The sequence below is a fragment of the Sapajus apella genome, unplaced genomic scaffold (assembly GCF_009761245.1).
Source record: "Sapajus apella isolate SASKATOON/1434 unplaced genomic scaffold, GSC_monkey_1.0 scaffold37, whole genome shotgun sequence".
Classification (NCBI taxonomy): Eukaryota; Metazoa; Chordata; class Mammalia; order Primates; family Cebidae; genus Sapajus; species Sapajus apella.
The window spans coordinates 5,524,213-5,544,239 of record NW_022436977.1 but is presented as its reverse complement, the minus strand read 5'-3'; positions in this window follow the sequence as shown (position 1 = coordinate 5,544,239).

Here is a 20,027-nt window from a genome sequence, read left to right as displayed (position 1 = left end):
ACCTTAAAAATCTTTTTAACTTTTCTTTTTTATCTGCTCTCTTAAACTAACACCTGAAGGCAATTTATAGAGACCACTCACCGTGAAACAGTTCATGGCTGCAGGTCAGAGTAAAGATGTCACAGGAAGTCCTGCGTCCATGGTCCTGTCTTTTGTTTCTTTCGCCTGAGAAAATCCTTCTATGTGTGAAACCCTATGTGAGTAGCAGAAAACTCTCCTGGGGACGGGGCCAAAGTGTAGACCACAGAAGTGACTGGTCCTGCTGGTGGAAATCTGGGGTACTTGTTCTAGGGAAATCTGCAGAGTCCTGCCTCTTTTCCCTTTCTAACCATGAACATGCCTCACCTACTCAGGTAGAGGAGGAGGAGGAAATCATTCATGAGCAAAGAGACCCTCACTGGCCTGAAGGACCAACCCTATCACCTCCTTTTTGGGAAGCAGAGTGCCAGAAAAGGCTGGGGCTTGGAAGCCAAACATACCTCGGCTCTCATCTCCCTTGACCTTAGTGAGCAGCTTGTGTGACTTCATCCCTCTAAACCAGTAGTTTTCTTTTCTGATTGGGGATGATCATGTCACGTTTGCAGATTGTTGTCAGAATTAGCCACACCTGCAAGAGCTTAGCACTGTGCCAGGCACAGGAGAGACCAGCGCAAAAGGCCAGTAATTGATTTTTGTGTGTGTGACGGAGGTTTGCTCTTGTTGCCCAGGCTGGAGTGCAATGCCTCGATCTTGGCTCATCGCAACCTCCACCTCCTGGTTTCAAGCAATTCTCCTGCCTCAGTCTCCCGGGTAGCTGGGATTACAGGCATGTGCCACCACGCCCAGCTAATTTTGTATTTTTAGAAGAGATGGGCTTTCTCCATGTTGGTCAGGCTGGTCTCAAACTCCTAACCTCAGGTGATCTGCCTGTCTCGGCCTCCCAAAGTGCTGGGATTACAGGCATGAGCTACTGTGCCCAAAAGGCCAGTAATTGTTATCGCTGTTATATCTCTCAAGGAATATTTTGGACGGTCATTCCTTTGAGATAAACACCACTGCCTTAAGGCTTTAAAAAAAATGCATACTGTGTATTTTGAAAAGGGATCCCAGGGGAGGTCACCATTGTTCACCAAATCCTTAAGGTTAGTTATGTTCCAGTTCCCTTTTTCTGTAACAGAGGCTTATAAGAAAACGTTAGAGAGGTGAATCACAGTACAGGAGGGTGGAGTGAAAAGAGGAATGCTGAAATGGAAGGGAGGATGTAGAAAGCAGAGGTGCTACAAATTGGAGGAAAACATGTTTTGTACATCTGTGATGCTTAATCACCAAGGTATGGTATATGGAACTCCAAGGAAACAAAACCAAACATGCTATGGATGTGGATTTCAAAGCTCTTGAGTTTGAAAGGATCACCATGAAGGGCATGACGGCCGTGTATCCCAATTTTCCTAGAACTGCTTACTTTTAGTTAGTCTGCCCTGAGCCCATCAGAATTTGGTTGGTTGAGGGAACAAGGTAGTCTATGTCATAGATTGTCATCATCTAAAGGTTTCTTACATAATGGAACTTCAGAAAGAAAGAGCACACTGTCTTCAGTAACTATTTAATGGGCATCATTAGGTACTGGTTTAAATACCAAGCGGTCAAAGGATATATGTATAGCCTTTTCTCGTACCTCTCTTCTCCGCAGTACATAGTAAATTGTCAGGAAGGCACCCTGTTAGATCTTACCTGTGGTCATACTAGGTTGAAGTAGTGTAAGGAAACATTTGTACGTCTGGCACTCCCTGGTCCTTCTCTGGAAAGGTGTGGAAAGGAGAAACCTCAGATTTTGAGTTAGACAAATTCCATCACCTTCACTTTACCAGGTAACTTACTTGATCTCTCAGAGCCTCAGGTAGGAAAGGAGACCACTAGGCAACCAGGACGATGTTGAGGTTAAGTTATATAAGGCCCAGGGCACAGTCATTGTCTACAGCAATCCCTTTTCTCCATAACATAATCAAGCTGAAATCTCCTTTGGGCATGAGGATTCATTGCTGGAGAAGGGATTACATATGCATTTCAAAGTTCCTGAGTCTAGTTCTGTAATACGACATTTACCATAGGTTTATGTGTGTGTGCTTTATTATTATTTTTTAACCAGTCAATCCAGATTGTTGAGGTCAGCCCTTATTTCAACGTTGGCTGTACACTAATAATCTGCCTGAATTGTTATAAAGATTAAATAAATCAGTATTTGTAAAACACAACAGTGTCTGCTATATAGCAAGTGGAAGGAAATATAAAATTTAAAATCATGCGCGAATGGTGGAATCCCATCCATTCTCATCTGGCATTCCTGCTTCGTTTGCCCACCACACTCCATTAGTCACTGAATGGCAGACAAATATGTTATTTCCCACCTCCGTGCCTTCGCAAATGCTGTTTCTTTGTTTGATTGGTTGGTTTTGGTTTTTTGCCATGAGTAACTTTCTCTTTCCACTTGGTGGCCTATTAAACTCTTATTCATCCTTCAAAACCCAGCTAAAGCAAACACTTCTTCCAGAAAGTCTTCCCTCCTGTCTCCTTCCCTCATCATTTCCTTTTCTGTGCTTCCTCACAGTGTGTCTACACTTCTCTTATACCTTGCACACAAGGCTATAATCTATTTACGTTCCTACTAGGGAAAGCCTGCCCATGCTCTTTGTATTCCCAACGCCCTAGACACGGCAGGGTGCATAATGGCCTCCCTAGATGTTTGTTCAATCAAATGGAACTCAGTAACAAATAGCAATTCTATGATTATATTTATGCACCTGAAAATCAGCGTTTCAACATACCTCTCATCCTAACGCAGTATTTAATGAGCAAAGTGCTTTTCTTGGTTTTGCTTTTTCTTTTTTTTTTTTAATCAAGAGGCAAGAAAATGATGATAATGACATGAGAGTGGAAAAGGGAAAATGGAATCGAGATGGGAAGAGACGGGGAAGAAAGTGATTTGTGAATTATAAATGGCAATTTCCTAGAGGTTAGGATCAATCCAGAATGAACTATTCATTGGCACTATCGATGGTTATTCGGTAACAAATCTAAAATTCCTGTCTGAATTTTAATTAAAAGAGCCACTTAATGTTCCAATTTAGTTGGCACATAGGCACATTATTTTTTCACAGTTATAAAATTGTCTGTCATGATGTCAAGAATCGCCTGAACTCAAGAGAGCTTGTGGGCTGAAATGTTGACATTCCAAGGACCAGAAGGGTGCTCAGTATGAAGTCAACAACCAGCAACATTTATAAGTCAAAATACACAAAATGCACCACAATTATCAGGCAAAGTGTCCAAAAGGTAGACAGTTGGGTTATGATCAAAGCAACTGACCAACCACCGCCATCTTGGGAGCCCTTTCAGCACGCCTGACACGAAGTACAAGGAGGTGGTTCCTTTTCCTGAAGGGGTGAGAGTCTTCAGCAGCTAAGGCGTGTGAAGTCAATAACTCCTGCTGGAGTTTAGAAGTCACAGGGGAAATCACGGTAGCATACAGCGCTCTTGGTCATCTTTTCCCCTTAAAGATCTTCAGTGACCAGCTCCCTTGGGTTTCTTCTTAGCCTTCTCTTCTGTCAGGAGCAGCTGTCTGTAGCAGTTAAGACCTTAGACTCCAGAGCCCTCTTGCTCAGTTCAAATTCCATTTACTAGCTGTGTGATGAAGGTCAAGTTACTGCATCTCCTTGTCTCATATCTAAGATATGAATTGATGAGAAAAAAGAGAGTAATATTTTAGTATATAACATTTTTTAAATTGGAAAAAAAAACCCTATATGCTTGTGAGAATAGAGAAAGAGTGGTAAGATACAAATAACATATTAACACAGATTACTGGGTGGGGGTAGGGGTGAAGATATTTTCTTTAGATCTAAATTTAAAAAAATTCTCTAAAGATCTCTAAAGAAACCCTAAAGAAGGAATTTATTAACATCCTTTAACCAGGTGTTAATATTTTATTTATTTGCTTTGATGTTGTAAAAAATATTGAATGAAGTAAATAAAAAGAATGGAAAGTTGATCGACTGATAGCTCTTCTCTTTCTGAAAAGGATTTTTGATAAACTGAAGGTAAAAATAGGAGTAGCATAGTCAAGTGAAGCTAGAGGCTAAATTAATACCAGGAATTTTCTGCGATAAGTATGCATCATTCTACAAATATGAAAAAAATTAAAAATAATCAAAAATTTCCTCCACCACCAAATGATGCTACTCTCTACATTAATGTTGCATTTATGTTTAAGTCTTTATGAATGATAGTAACCATATTTTTTCCTCATAGGAAATTCACAGCCATATAAAAAGAAGGTAAAACATTTCACCCATGTTGACATTTTGCAAAGGCAATCACTGTTGACATGAGAATGTTTTCCTTTCTGTCTTTTGTTTTTCCTGGATGTACATGGTTTTGATGATAATACTATGACTTCCATCATACCTGTTAACTCCTGGTTCTTGGCGGTCTTTCTTTTCCAAACAGCCTCAGTCCTCCTGGGGAATGGGAGGAACAGGAAGATCAATCCATGCAGTAGGCTGTTACAATTGCTACAACCTCTGTCAGCTTAGGTGGGAGGGGGCTTTTAAAAAGGTGCCTTCCAGGTGGCAATTCCATGCATCTGACCAGGTCAGGCCAGGTACACGGGAAAATAGCTGATGTTGCAACTAAACTAAGGGAGATAAGAAACAACAGGTCTGCAGTCTCCTGGTACATATGTACACACTTGGTTCGCAGCTATAAAACCGCCTGTATGATGTTGAGAATCACCTGAACCCAGAAGCATCCTCATGTTCTTATGTCGCCTGTCTCCCTTACACTCCTCCCAGGACCCAAGGTGGCGTTACCTTTAATTACCATTCACCAAGTTTGCTCGTGGTATTTCTCATTATAAGGTGAGTACCTCTTTGCCCAACACACTGGGAGTGGGGAGTGCTCAGTGTGGCCTGTCTTCAAGTTGTAACCCCACTTGGGTAACCCCATGCTGTTCTTAGCTTTCTCCCTCCTGAGGTCAAAAGAATACAAACTATTCCAGCTCTGCACATGTCTCCTTAATGTGTCTGTCTCTTTATAAATTCTTCTTGGAATTCACATCTTTTTATAATTTACTAATTTAATTCATTTTATATCTACTAATCTACTTTTCTTTCCCTTCTAGTGTGAAATAGATTACTACTTGAAATCTTCTCTCTGATCAATGTGGTGCACCCAACACCATCTTCCCTCCATTTATAACTAGAACAAAGCATTTGCTTCTTTTATTTCACAATCGTGGTGACACCATCCGTACTGGTTATAATGTTTGGCAAGCTTTGTCAGAATTTACTTAAACATGCTCTTGTTTACTGAACACTGGAGTTGTTCTGATTCTTCACTGTTGGGAATGGTACTGTAATAAACACTTTGGAACACGAAGTTTTTTTTTAACCTTTTAATATTTGATTTTTTTCTTTCCTTCTTTTTTCTTTCTTCTCACCCTGTTACTGAATTTTTTTACCCTTTAATATTTTTTCCCTTAGAATAGAGTTCAAATAGTGGAGATTTCCATATGATATACTCCATTAAAAAGCAAGCCTTTCCCACACATATTTATGCCTGTGTTAGACTCCTTGGAGAGGGTGGGGGTGGTAATGGAAATGATGTGTTTTGAGTCAAAGGTCTTTGCTTCTACTTTTCCCTTCTTTTTTTCTCCTTACCTTACTTTCTCCCCAGACCCTGCCTAGAAATCAAAACCAGGACATGAAAGAATAAGCCTTAGGAGAGCGTTGCCAGGGCTGTTAGGAGCAGTAAACTATGGGTGAATAGCTGTACACATTTACTGATGCTTCTTTTTCATTCAGTCTTGTCTAAGATCCCATCCAGTGCTAACGATCTTTGAGTTCTTAAGCCAGTATTTATTCACCTCCTCCATCTTCAAGTGCAGCCCTCTCTGCTTTTGCAATTAGCAACTAAGAATATTCAACTTGTTATAACTAATTAACTTAATTAATAAAGTTACTCTTAAGAAAGGCTTTTGGGCCAAAGCTTCATCACACCCAAGCTCCTTCTCTACTTTTACCTGGAAAGGTAAATTTAGGTTCCAAAAAGTTATCTGGAAAGCTGGCAATGCCTGCTTTTACAAAGGATGGTGTATTTTATTTTATTTTATTTTATTTGCTTGTTTGTTTTGCTTGTTTTTACTTCTATACCCTAAAAAGTACTTAGAAGTCTAAGATTAAATTCTCAGAATGGTCCTGTCTTTGGTAGTCTTAGTTTTCTAGGACCAAAGAAATCATGCTCCTTGTCCATTCTGCAAATCATGACAATACAGTAGTAATAGCTCCTAATTGCCTAGTACTTCTACATATGTTTATAATTTTTTCTTCTGTACACTTCTATGAATTGGGCAATGTAGATTTGCTTATCTTTATGCACGAGGAAACTGAGACTCTAGAGGTTACTTGCTTGACATGACAAGCCTCTTGGACTTAGATCCAATGGCTTCACATTCGGTATTCTTTTTCTGACATCCACCTGGAAAGAAACCAAATATTCCAAATAAACTGTACAAATTGATATGTATAAACCTCAGAAGGCTTAGGAAATAAGATATTCTAATTCACAGACATTTATGGTTTTCTCCAACATTACGTAGGACATACTTTTGCTCCATCCCATTTAAAATGCACCTGTAGAATAAGACAAGAAACAAGAACAATTTACATAATTTAACTTTGAAATACCTATTGAGAATTCACAATGTACCATTATGTGTTAAGCACATTTTATAACCTGCAGCGCTTTGAGGAAGAGACCAACACTAATCCTATTGTACAGACAGGGAAACTGGGATCTGGAGAAGTTTAGAAATTGTCCTGAGTCACAGAGCCAGAGGCAGAGGAGACAGGATTGAAACCTGGGTCTGTTTGACTTGATAGCTCGAGTTCACAAGCACATTCTACATGGCCTTTCCTGATCTCTCATGACTGAAAATCACCTGTCGGGGATCAACTGATAAACTTGAATATTCTCTGATTAGGGATGTGATGGGCTGGGAAATGGTGTTAGGCACCACACTGCCCCCATTAACTATGTGTCTCCTTTCTCATTATTTCCACCAGGCCCTCCAACACTTACAGGCACAGAATAGGTCCCTGGAATCTCCAGACCAAGCCATTTTATACCACTCTTGGCAAGCTCTGATAGTTTGCAATGCCTTCCTTATTTTACACTAAACCTCTCTCCCGAGTTAACTTCTACCCACTCACGGGTCCTGGTTTTAGCTTTGAGGGTCTATAGAAAAAGTCTAATATTTTGCTTCCATATGACATGAAATTTGCAGACAATTAGAGTGTGTCCTTTGGGTCTGCTCTTCTTCAAAAGAGAGAAGTACAGTTCCTTCAGCTGTTTCTACAATGGCGTGATTTCAGCCTGATTACCTGGGTGAACATGCTTGTTTGAAGCTGAACGTGATTCTCCAGATGGGGCCAATATACATAAGAGCAGGCAGATCTTTCCTCCGCTTCTAAAAGCTCTAGACGTCCCTAAGCTACCCGTTAGCTTTCTGGCCCCCATACCATTAGGTCATATTCAATTTACAATCTACAAAAATTTGTTGATTGTAAATTGTAAATTTAGATTGTAAATCCCTCCCTCCCTCCCTCCCTTCCTTCCTTCCTTCAATTAAGACAGAGTCTGTATCATTCACACGGGAGTTCAGTGGCGCGATTTCAGCTCACTGTAACCTTTACCTCCCAGGTTCAAGTGATTCTCCTTCCTCAGTCTCCCAAGTAGCTGACATTACTCGTGCGTGCCACCATGCCCGGCTAATTTTTGTTTTTTTTTTTTTTTTAAAGTACAGATGAGGTTTTGCCGTGTTGGCCAGGCTGGTCTGGAACTCCTGGCCTCAAGCAATCTGCCTGCCTCGGCCTCCCAAACTGCTGGGATTACAGGCATGAGCCACCACCCCGTCCCCCTACCCATTTCATACAAGGCACTATTGAGTTATGTCTCCCCAGTATTGAGCTCGTGGCAATCAATGTCTTTTTGGATCAACTGCAAACACACGTTTTTAGTTTTCCCTATATTACTTCGTCTTTCTTTTGTTAAAGTAGATTTCGCTCCTAACTTCTAAGCTGTTAAGATTTGAAGACAATTTCATTCAGTTTATTGTAGAGAAATCTAATTCATCTTTTGTAATAGGCACATAATGGCTCCTAGAATCAATGAGTCACCGTTTATTCAAGTATCCTCTTATTGATGTATATAAGGGCATTGTCTTGATTTGAATTTGTTTTGCCAACTGTAAGCAATGCTACAAGCATATATACTTGCATATATATACTGGCGTTTTATTTAAAAAAAAAAAGTCTTAACAGCTGGGTCAGAGGGTATGTGCATTTGTAATCCTAATGGTTACAAATAGATTATTTTACCAAAGGTTGTAACAGTACAGAGTAATGCTGGCAATGTGTGAGGTGGCAGGAAGAGTTAGATTTAAAAACAAAAGAGTAAATGAGTACAATAAAGCTAGGAGCAAAGTACGTCTCTGAATTTTTCTATACCATACATGTATTCCTTTGATAGGCAGGAAAAAAGGGTTTAAGAAAACTAGTGAAAAATTCTCTCCCAAAGCTTTTTGTTCTTAAGCCAGTGGAAGTAATGGCCTTTTTCTCTGCACTGCTGAAGTATTTACTATTTGCAAAACTCACTATTTGTTCCACTCATGAGGCAATTAATCACCGGGGATCCCTGACCATCAAGCCTTCTATCGTTGTAATGAGCTGTCATTCAAAACTTTCATTGTCACCCACATCTTCCTGACTTAAAAGGTCAGCTTGGAGTCAAACGCACCGGGGTTCAAATTCCAGCTATTTACCCACTTACGAAGTGTGTGGCTTTGAGGCGTTACTTAAAAGCCTTAAGTTGCAGCTTCATCTGGAGAATGGGTCTAATACTGCTTTACTTTCAAGTTTTCGGAATTAATAATGTAATGTATACAAAACCCCTAGAGAAGTCCTTGCATATACTACTACTGGATGATTAATATTTATACATACCACCACTATTGAATGCTTAGGTGCCAGGCTTTGCAAAACACTTTACATACACTGTCTTTCTTAAAACCAGAACTATGGCTGGGGGGAGTGGCTTATGCCTGTAATCCCAGCACTTTGGGAGCTGAGGCGGATGGATCCCTTGAGTCAGGAGTTTGAGACCAGCCTGGTCAACATGACAAAACTCCATCTCTACCAAAAATACAAAATTAGCCAGGCGTAGTGGCACATGCCTGTAGTCCCAGCTACTTGGGAGGCTGAGGCAGGAGAATCACTTGAACCCAGGAGGGAGAGGTTGCAGTGAGCCACGATCATGCCACTATACTCCAGCCTGGGTGACAGTGAGACTCTGTCTCAAAAAAACAAAACAAAAGAAACAAACAAAAACAGAACTATAATTCACACATGTAGCCGCTCGACTAATAATTTCAGAATAAAGTAGATACTATTATGACTCCCATTTTATACATAAGAAAATAAGGATCACAGAGGTAAAGTACCTTGTCTAAGGTCACACAGCTAATAATTAAGCCTTCCTTCAATGAATGTTAATTATAGTAATTACTACTAATCTTAAGGTTGCCTTAATATATGGAGCTTCGGCCATGAGACTTGATGAAACTTTGGGTAGCTACTGGGAGAATGAATGAGTGAAGGGGCTAAGCCCACTGTAGGCTGCATCCACACCTACATCGACCCACGTGGAATGGGCAGGCATCTTATCTCTCCAGAGTGTAGCCAGTGAGTGGAGAGGGTGGGGCCCGAGCTGGCCGAGAGTGAACATATCTGAAATGCCAGAAGGTGGCAGTGTGGGGTGGTATCTGGAGAGGTATGGCTGTGGTCAGTGAGATGGCTGGGCCTCACGAGGAAGGGTTTGGGAAGGATTAAGCTGCATTCATGATGGGACTTCAGTCTCTCTGGGATAGGGGTTCGAATCGGAAACAGGATAAAGGTCAGTAGTGACAACACAGTCGCAGCAGGGGGTCAGAGGGGATTACAGCTCTCAGGGTCATGGAGTGCCCTGGGGGCTCACCCCAAAGGTTCATGGCCCGAGGACCCCCAATATCTGGCCAAGGGACTGGGGGTTGCTAAGCCAACAGCTCCTGGGCATCTGTGCCTGCTGCCAAGGGAAATCGCACGTGGAGGGAACCTGCATTAATTGGGTGGATTCAAAGCCGATGTCTGCTTTAGCCATGTTTAGCTCCCGAAAATACACTGACATTTCAAACTTAGGGTTCCTTCCCCTGTGTTTTGTGTTCCAGCACAAGTTTTTGCTTTTTTTTTTTTTTTGAGACGGTGTCTCACTCTATAGCCCAGGCTGGAGTGCAATGGCGCGATCTCAGCTCACTGCAACCTCCACCTCCCAGGTTCAAACGATTCTCCTGCCTCAGCTTTCCGAGTAGCTGTGACAGCAGGCACGTGCCACCACAGGGGGCTAATTCTTGTATTTTAGTAGAGGGGTTTCACCGTGTAAGCCAGGATGGTCTCAATCTCCTGACCTCGTGATCTGCCCACCTCGGTCTCCCAAAGTGCTGGGATTATAGGTGTGAGCCACCACACCCAGCCTTTTTCGCTTTTTAAAACCTTCCCGTAGTTCTCTTCATTCAAATGAATACACCGTTTCAAAGTTAAAACCAAAGGACATAGCACATGTCCCAGATGAACAGCAAGGACGCGCCTTTGAGATCTGCTTTTTCAACAGCAGTTTTGCCTCTGGTCTCTGCACCAAAATCTGGTCCCTTCCTCATCTCAGACATTCTCTTTGCTTTTACAGTTCGGAAAACTGCAGCATGTGATCCTCAGTGTGTGTCTCTCTGTAAAGCATCCACTTACATAACTCTTCCTCCTATTATCTGAAAATATGTCCGCGCACTTGGCTTGAGAATGTTTTTCAGACTTACATTTACACTCAACACTTCAAAAGTGTCACAGTAAGCCTGTTGAAACTTCCAGTGTGAAGGCTCAGAAATTCTAATAAGCACTAGACTACAATCACAAATAAAAAACATTCCTTCCAATCCTCTCCTGAAGGATTCAGAGAGAATAATTAGAACAATAGAGATAATAACCTCTGAAATTAAACCAATTTCCGCTCTCTCCAAAGGTTTTCATTAAATGCAGGGTAAAGCACCCAGTTCGGTGCCAGAGATGTGAGCTGGAATCTTTTCCCAGCTACTTGCTAGCTGTGTAACGTGGGATCATTTGGCTGATCTTCCTGACCCTCTGTTTCTTTATTTGTAAAATGAGAGTATTTGAAAACGTCGAGTCATTAGGAAGATCAAATTTGATTATGCACCGGAAAGCTACAAAGCTGTTGTATACCTCACAACTTAGCGTCTTCTTTTCCTTTGACTTTTTTTTTTTTTTTGAATTTATGTATTTATTTTAATTTTTTTTAAAAGTAGAAATGGGATCTTACTATATTACCCAGACTGGTTTTGAACTCCTGGGCTCAAGCAGTCCTCCCACCTCGGCCTCCCACAGTGCTGGGATTACAGGCATGAGCCACAGCGCCCAGCTTTCTTTTTCCCTTTATCTTAATTGTGCTTTGATTAGTTTTCAAGACTGGGACGTTTGTCAGAGCTTTGGGATGGGCCGCATGGTAGAGGATAGCCAGGAACTGAGACTCCAGCGTGGCTCCCGCTCTCACTGCCTTGTCTCGGGACCCACCTTCATCTCTGCATCTCAGTTTCCTTTTATCTGAGAGATGTGGCTCTTGACCAGATAATCATAAATTCTCCTCTCAATCTATGATTTAGGGTTTAACCTTCAAATTCAGCAGCACCCTTTCATGAATGATCTGAGCCAATGACGAGACAGCAGCATTTCTCTTTTGTTATTGAGAGATTAGAGGTCTTGCTGGTGGGTTTTGACTCATGTATGTTTTCCTTCCTGCTGTGCTCTATGCTTTCCACAGTGCTGACCTCATTTAATTCCCCCAAGAACCTCATGAGTCAGACAAGGCAGATATGACTGTCTGCGTTTTACAGACGATGAAGATGAAGCCCTGTGGGGGTGACAAGATCTGTCCCGATCACTCACGTAGTTGGAAAGGTCAGTTCTCCAGAGGTTGAAAGGGCAGCGGCTCTCCAGGGAATGGGGAAACCCACTGAGCTACCCCCTACCACTAACCTGCACCCAGCCTTGTCTGCATCCTCTCTTGCCTGGGGTGTTCTAACAGCATCATAACCAGTCACCCTCCTCATGCCCTTCCCCCACCACACAGTTGCTTCTCAACACAGCAGCCAGAGTGGAGCCTTTAAAACGTAAGTCAGATCATGTGCCCCCTCTGCTCAGACCCTCCAAGGACTCCGATCCCACTTATTGCACATTCTAACACTGGTTCCAGGCCCTGCACCCACCCCCTGACATCCTTTCCTATGACACACATCTGCCTCATTCACTCCATTCCAAACCGCTGGACTCCTTATCGGTCCTTGCCCAAGACAGGCACCCTCGGGATGCTGCACTGCAATTCCCTCATCCAGACACGTCTTCCCACAGGTATCTGCAGGGTCCCTCCCCACTTCCTTCAGGCCTCTGCTCAAACGTTGACTAATTAGAAAGGTCTTTCCCCACCGTCTATATAAAGGTATATTCTCGATTACGTTTACCTTCTGGTCTTTTATTTCCACAGCACTTATGACCTGCAAATATACCTAGGTATACTTCAGTTTAGAAATATTTACGGCTCATTGTCTGTTTCCGTTTCTAGAATGTATGCTCTGTGACGGGAGGGGTGAGTGGGTGTTTGCTGACATTACAAGTACTTAGAACTGTTCTGGCGCAAAAGTATAGGATAAGCATTTGTACTTGTTGAACAGACGAATGAACCAAAACAGGGCACAGAAATATAGCCAGATAAATATCCAGGAACAAATCATGAAAACTTTTTTGTTTGCCAAGCTAAATAGAGGAATAGGCTATGAGAAAACAGGTGTGTTGCCAGAGTTACCGGAGGGAGTTTTATTCACTCCCCCGAGGTAGCCTGAGCTTTATTCCGGGGGAAGAAGCTTTTCCACTGAATCATTATGTGCAGATTCCTGAACTTCACTGCATTCAAAACAGAGCAGTTAGGGTATCTGCATGTGCATGTATCTCTGTACTTTCACATGTGGACTTCCTGCTGCCTTCAATGTTCCTCTTGTTCCTCATCTCAGCCTCCCCCCTGGTGAATGCCTATTCAGCCTCCAAAGCCAGATGTAGCCTCATTTTTTCCTGACCCCCTCAGGCTGAATTAGCTGGTCGCTTGTGTTAGGCCATTTTTGCATTGCCCTGTAAAGAAATACCTGAGCTGGGTAATATATAAAGAAAACAGGTTTCATTGGCTCATGGTTCTGCAGGCTATACAGGAAGTATGGCTATAGCATCTGCTTGGCTTCTGGCGAGGGCCTCAGGAAACTTACAATCGTGGCACAAGGTGAATGGACAGCCAGCATATCACAGGGCAAAAGTAAAGAGAGAGAGAAAGAAGGGAGAGAGAGAGGGAGAAGGAAGAGGTGTCACACATTTTTAAACAGCCAGACCTCAAAACAGATCAGTCATTATCTCGACACAGCACCAAGACATTCATGAGGGAGCTACTCACGACACTGATGTGGGAGAATCACTTGAGTCCGGGAGACAGATGTCGCAGTGAGCTAAGATCATGCCACTACACTCCAGCCAGGGCAACAAAGTGAGACCCCATCTCAATAAGAACAACAAAAATAAATATGTGGTCAAATAGCTCGTGCAACATTGCATGGAACACATATCCAGAGTTTATTTCTCCGGACCTCTCAGATTATTTATTTATTTATTTTTGGAGAGAGGCTTTCATTCTGTCACCCAGGCTAGAATGCCGTGGCACGATCATAGCTCACTGTAGCCTTAAACTCCCGGGCTCAAGGGATCCTCCTGCTTTGTCTCCCAAGCAGCTGGGACTACAGGCACGTGCCACCACATCTGGCTCATTTTTTAATTTTTGTAGAGACTGGGTTTCACTATGTTGCCCAGGCTAGTCTTGAACTGGGCTCAAGCAATCATTCTGCTTTGGCCTCCCAAACTGCCAGGATTACAGGTGTGACCCATCATGTCTGGCTTCAGAATCTTTAATATGTCAAAGCCCACTGTGAGATTCTAAAATGCGGCACTTAACAAACATAGATTTTTTTTAAAAGATATAGTGTGTTATGGTACAGTGTCCCTATACCACAATGGTCCCTATACCACAATGGTCCCTATACCAAAAGGGCAGGAAGCATAGGTTAAATGGTTTGCAAAATATCACCATGCATATCATTTTATGTAATGCTTCCAAGAGTTTCTGATGGGAGCACTTTTGGCACAGATGAAGGAAATAAGTTTCAAGGAGTTGGGTGCATTTCCTAAGGCTGTCCAGCCAGCTGGCAGCTGCCCTAAATCCCCAAGAGTCAGTGGCAGCACAGAGGCTGGCAGCTCCTGACCCCAGCACTGGTCATTCTGATGTTCCCCTCCCCTGAGATGCCACCTGAGATGGCATTTCCTGGAATGAGAAGGAGCCAAGGAGAATTGGTTGTTTGTGAGGATAGCAAGATTACAGTGAACTATGCATGTGTTAATTGATGCCGATGTGGTACACATAAACTCACGTCCCCTCTCTTTTAGGTGATTCTTCAAAAAATCTTCGCAGAGGCCACTGCGGTCAGAAATTAGAAGCAAGAAAGGAGTTGCCCTGAGAACAAGACAAAGGAGTACTAACCTTTGTTTCCAATTTAATCAAGGCTCCCTTGAGATTAAAGAAAGGTAGGTGCATAGGCTCAAAGAAGTTCCTCTCTCTAGACAACGTTAATCCCATCCCCTGGTGCTTCCACCTTCTAATGCTATGCTAGTATAATCTGACACTCTCAGGATATGATTTTAAAAATAAAAATTTGGAAGTTTTAGCCAACTCAAGAATGGCCTCAGATTCGTCCCGTGCTAAGGCTAAATTTAGATATTCATGAAACATTCAAAACTATAAAACCAGAAAGTAAAACAGTGTTTTCTGATCCAAACTTCATGCTCCTTCTGCCGTACCACATGAGAAGAATTTACAGAGAAAGGACAAGGTTGAAATCCCGGCTTCACTGAGATTTAGCCACATGATTTTAGGCAAGATATAAAACCACCTCCCTTGAGCGGTTTCCTCGGCTGTAAAATGGAGGAAATGATGTCTATTTTGCAGGAGTGTTGCGGCGATGAAATGACACAAGTTACGTGAACTGCACTTCGAAAATTCTAACGTGCAAAGCAATGTTACTCATAATACTTGACCAAGTATTACTACTGCCACTACGACTTACTACTCACTAGTACCTTTACTACTACTACTGTTCTACAACTAATAATCATCTCACAATAGAAATAAATAGTAGAGTATTAAATTGAGAGAAGGCAATAAAGAGAGCGATGATAACATGGAATCTCTTCCCACTTTGTGTTGTCTCTTATCCAGGTCTTGGAATAACAAGGTAATGTCTTTCTTAACTAAGACTTGACATAGGAAAATGACAACAGACATTTCCAAAGTATTTCACCATTGACAAAGTGAGTTCATACCCATTATGTTGTTGCATGAATTCACACAGTGTTTCTAAATATGCCCTCTGTGCCAAGCCCTGGGTTGAGGACCCATGGGTCCTTTCATCATTACACACTCCCATCGTGAAGAAGAAGCAGTGTGACACAGATCTCTGCCAGGCATTGGCCTTTAACATGCCAGGAGCTTGCCTGCATGTCTAAGCCCAGCACAGAACTGCACAGTAAAATAATTTTTTTTGAAAATAGTATTTTACAAGCTAAAAGTACTGTTAGGGGATAATCCTGGTTCACATCTTTTCACCCATTTTCTCAGCACGGGCCATACTTTTAGGCTGAAAACAGCATAATTTTCTTCCCTTTAAGAGCTCTCATATTTTTACAAATCTAATGTCCTATTAGCATCTGCCTTTCAGCTCTGAGAGTTAAGATGGAGACACAGGCTCTAACACAAATTTAGCGATTTAGTTCAACCGACATTTATTGAGTGCCCTTGAATGTGAGGCAAACTGTGAAGTGCCACGGCCTTTGCCACGTGGGTCAACAACCGAGTTTGGCCACACAGGTGCTGGAACACAGCCAAGAGAAGGAGCCTTCTTTCCTGGAGATAACATATAACCTGGAGGGAAATGTCCGTCCGTGTTATTACAGGTCTTTGTTTTCTGCTGGGCCATGTGCACAGAGAAACACGGAAATCTTTTTTATTTTAATTGTGAAACATTCCAGTTAAAAAACATCCTTATGGCTGGCATGTTTAATTGAGCTCCTGAGAGGCTGTGTCGGTGAGATGTCGGGATGAATCACCCGCAGTCCCATTGGTCTCACCAAGAACCCATTGATGTTTCATAAATCCAAGTTGGTACAAATCTAATTGAGTTACCATGCTGAATTAGCTCACATCTAAATGGCATTCATGTCTACAAATGGAATAATTAGAGTCTAGAAAATGGGATATATCAAGTGGCATCCCAAGTGACAACAGAGAGGCATTTGTATTCATTCAATCAACTACTTAAAAAAAAAAAAAAGCGGCTGTAAGACTTGACTTAGGCTGATGATTAGATGCAGTGTTTGGGCGTTTGGTTTCTTTCTTTCCTTTTTTTTAATATTTATATTTACCTCCAAGAGGTCCCTTTACTCATTTTTCATATTTACGAAAAACAAGTGTCAGGCCTAAGTTATTTTTGACCACATGGTTTAAAAAAATGGAAAAAAGAAAAGGGTGAGGGGACAGTCTCGCTTCAACCTACAGATCTGTTTCTTTTCATCGCTTGGAAGTGGCTTTCTTATTTTATTCCTTTTGAGCTTCATTTTTTTTTCTTCTACATTTGCTTCTAAGTACACTGGCTAAAATGAATTCACACCCTAGGGGGCAGATGGATTTCGATGTGAAAGCCAGACCATCTTCTATTTGAGAAGTATCTAAGCACCTAATCAAAAAAATAAAGCCTACTCCTTGGTCCAGAAAGGATCTCATTAAATGGCTTTATTTCCCAGTTATTTTAGTTATGAAATTTTAGGATATCTGAATTTAACGCTCCTTCGATTAACAGTTCAACTCTGCAAATATTACAGAACAGGAAGAAGGCATTTTGACCAGGCAGGCTAATGGCCTCCTTCTAATTCACACAGTAGTCTTCAATCTAATTTACATGCTCAGTTTATTTATTACCCCAATTAAGTTTTGCAAATAGTTTGCAATGAGGTCCCCATGACCTCATAACTCACAATTACTCTTGGGATCTCCTGCCCACTTTGGCATGTTTTGAATAATACTGCAATATCTTCCAGGAAAAGATTGTACCTAGGATATGATGGATGGTGATTGTGAGCACCTTGTCCATAAAAGACAGAATCTGAAATGCTTCTTTGGTCTGCTACCTGGTGTCTAGGTCACAATCTTAAGCATTTGGACTTTGGGTTACCAGTGCTCCCTGTGGCCACTGTTATTCTCATCATCACAGTTTCCTACGTCTGTTGACTTTCTCATCAAAGACGGGGATGCTTTGGTGTTGATAGTCTGTATCTATGGTAAGGCCCACAGTACATACACATCTGTGCGTGGTTATTATTTGATGGGGGCCAGAAGACCTTGTATCCATGACCCTATTCCAACTCAACAATTTACTCTAATTAGTTCATTAAAATTTGAACTGGGGAAATCCAAATTAAGGCTGTAGTTTAATATTATTATACCAATGTCAGTTTCTTAGTTTTGACAAATGTACTACGGCTGTATAACACATTAACATTTAGGAGAAGATGGGTAAGAGGTATACAGGAACTCTCTGTACTATTTTTGTAAATTTTCTGTAAATAGAAAATTATTATAGAAGAAAAAGTTATAAAATATCTTTGTATGATCTGCAATCATTCCCAAATGTTAATTGCGTCTTTACAAGAGTTTTTCTTTTAAAGTCTATTTAAGAGTGGATCAAAGGAAGACTGGAGCACATTGGGGTGGAGAGATCTGTGTGTGTAGAGGGGTGAGATAGGAGGAGAACCTGGCTATGAGTTCCAGCTCTGACATGTACCAGTTGGGAATCTTAGGCAAGCCCTTTACTCTTTGTATGTCCCAGTTTCCTCATCTGAATGGAGGTGTTGTCAATAATGGCATTATTTCAGGGCTCAGTAAGAAACAGATGAGTGTTATTTTTGAGGCCTCTGTTCTGTTCCATTGGTCTATATATTTGTTTGGTACCAGTACCATGCTGTTTTGGTTACTGTAGCCTTGTAGTATAGTTTGAAGTCAGGTAGTGTGATGCCTCCAGCTTTGTTCTTTTTGCTTAGGATTGTCTTGGCTATATGGGCTCTTTTTTGGTTCCATGTGAAATTTAAAGTTACATCATGGAATACTATGAAGCCATAAAAAAGAATAAGTTGACAGTGGGGGGTAGGGAGCTGGGAGGGATAACATGGGGAAAAATGTCAGATATAGGTGACACGGATGAAGGCAGCAAACCAAATTGCCATGTATGTACCTATGTGACAATGCTGCATGTTCTGCACATGTACCCCAGAACATAAAGTGCAATAATATATATATGTATATATCTATCTATATATATATATAATCATTACAGACCTCCAGTAAGCCAGAAAGTGAGTAAATCAGGTGCCTCCTATTCCTGTGTCCCCAAGTAAAGAAATATAAAATAAGCGTGTTACAAATATTAATCAACCCAATGTAATCTGATCATCTCTATTAGTCCCTCCTAATAGATGAAACTCATGTGGGTCCTAAGCTCACTTTCTCTTTTATGGCAATAAATAAATAAATTTTTAAAAATAAAAAAAAATATATGAGTTCCTGTCCTCTACAGGGACATGGATAAAGCTGAAAACCATTATCCTCAGCAAACTAACAGAGGAACAGAAAACCAAATACCACATGTTCTCACTCATAAGTGGGAGTTGAACAATAAGAACATATGGCATAGGGAGGGGAACATCCCACACTGGAGCCTGTCAGGCGGTTGGGAGAAAGGGACAGAAGAGCATTAGGACAAATACCTAATGCACAAGGGGCTTAAAACCTAGATGACGGGTTGATGGGTGCAGCAAACCACCATGGCACGTGTATACCTATGTGACAAACATGCACATTCAGCACATGTATCCCAGAACTTAAAGTAAAATTAAAAGAAACAAATGGGAAAATAATGATTATGTTTTGGGAAGCTAAAAAGTTGTATGCATTTTTTTAAACACCTCTGGTGTTTTGGGGATGCCAAAAATCAATTTGGGGAGCGATCAATAACGTACTACAGAAATCATGGAAAGAAAGATCTAGAAGTGTCTTTGGGATTAATGAGTCCTACCTACCTTTACAGATGAAAAAATGAAATTGCAAAAAGACTAGTTACTTGTCCAAGGTTCACATTACTGGTCAGAAACAGAACTCACATCTTCTGACCTCCAAGCCGGTGAGCTTCCCACCGGGCTCTGGTTTTCCTCAATGATGTGTTTAAAACTGGCCCAAACAAAGGGCAAGCAAATGATCTGCTGGTTGTTTCCTTTCCAGTTTTGACTTGGAAAGCACCCCTGTCACTCTTAAGATTTTATCAGTGTATAGCTATAATGAATTTCTAAACCAAAAGGCTTACCTATTAAGAATGGTCTAGTTATTAATGTGGACAAAACTTGTTAAAATAAATCCAATTAAACAACCCTATTCAAAAGTGGGCAAAGGATATGAACAGACACTTTTCAAAAGAAGACATATATGAGGTCAACAAACATATGAAAAAATGCTCATCATCACAGGTCATTAGAGAAATGCAAATCAAAACCACACTGAGATATCATCTCATGCCAGTTAGAATGGCGATCATTAAAAAATCTGGAGACAACAGATGCTGGAGAGAGTGTGGAGAAATAGGAACACTCTTACACAGTTGGTGGGAGTGTCAATTAGTTCAACCATTGTGGAAGACAGTGTAACAATTTCTCAAG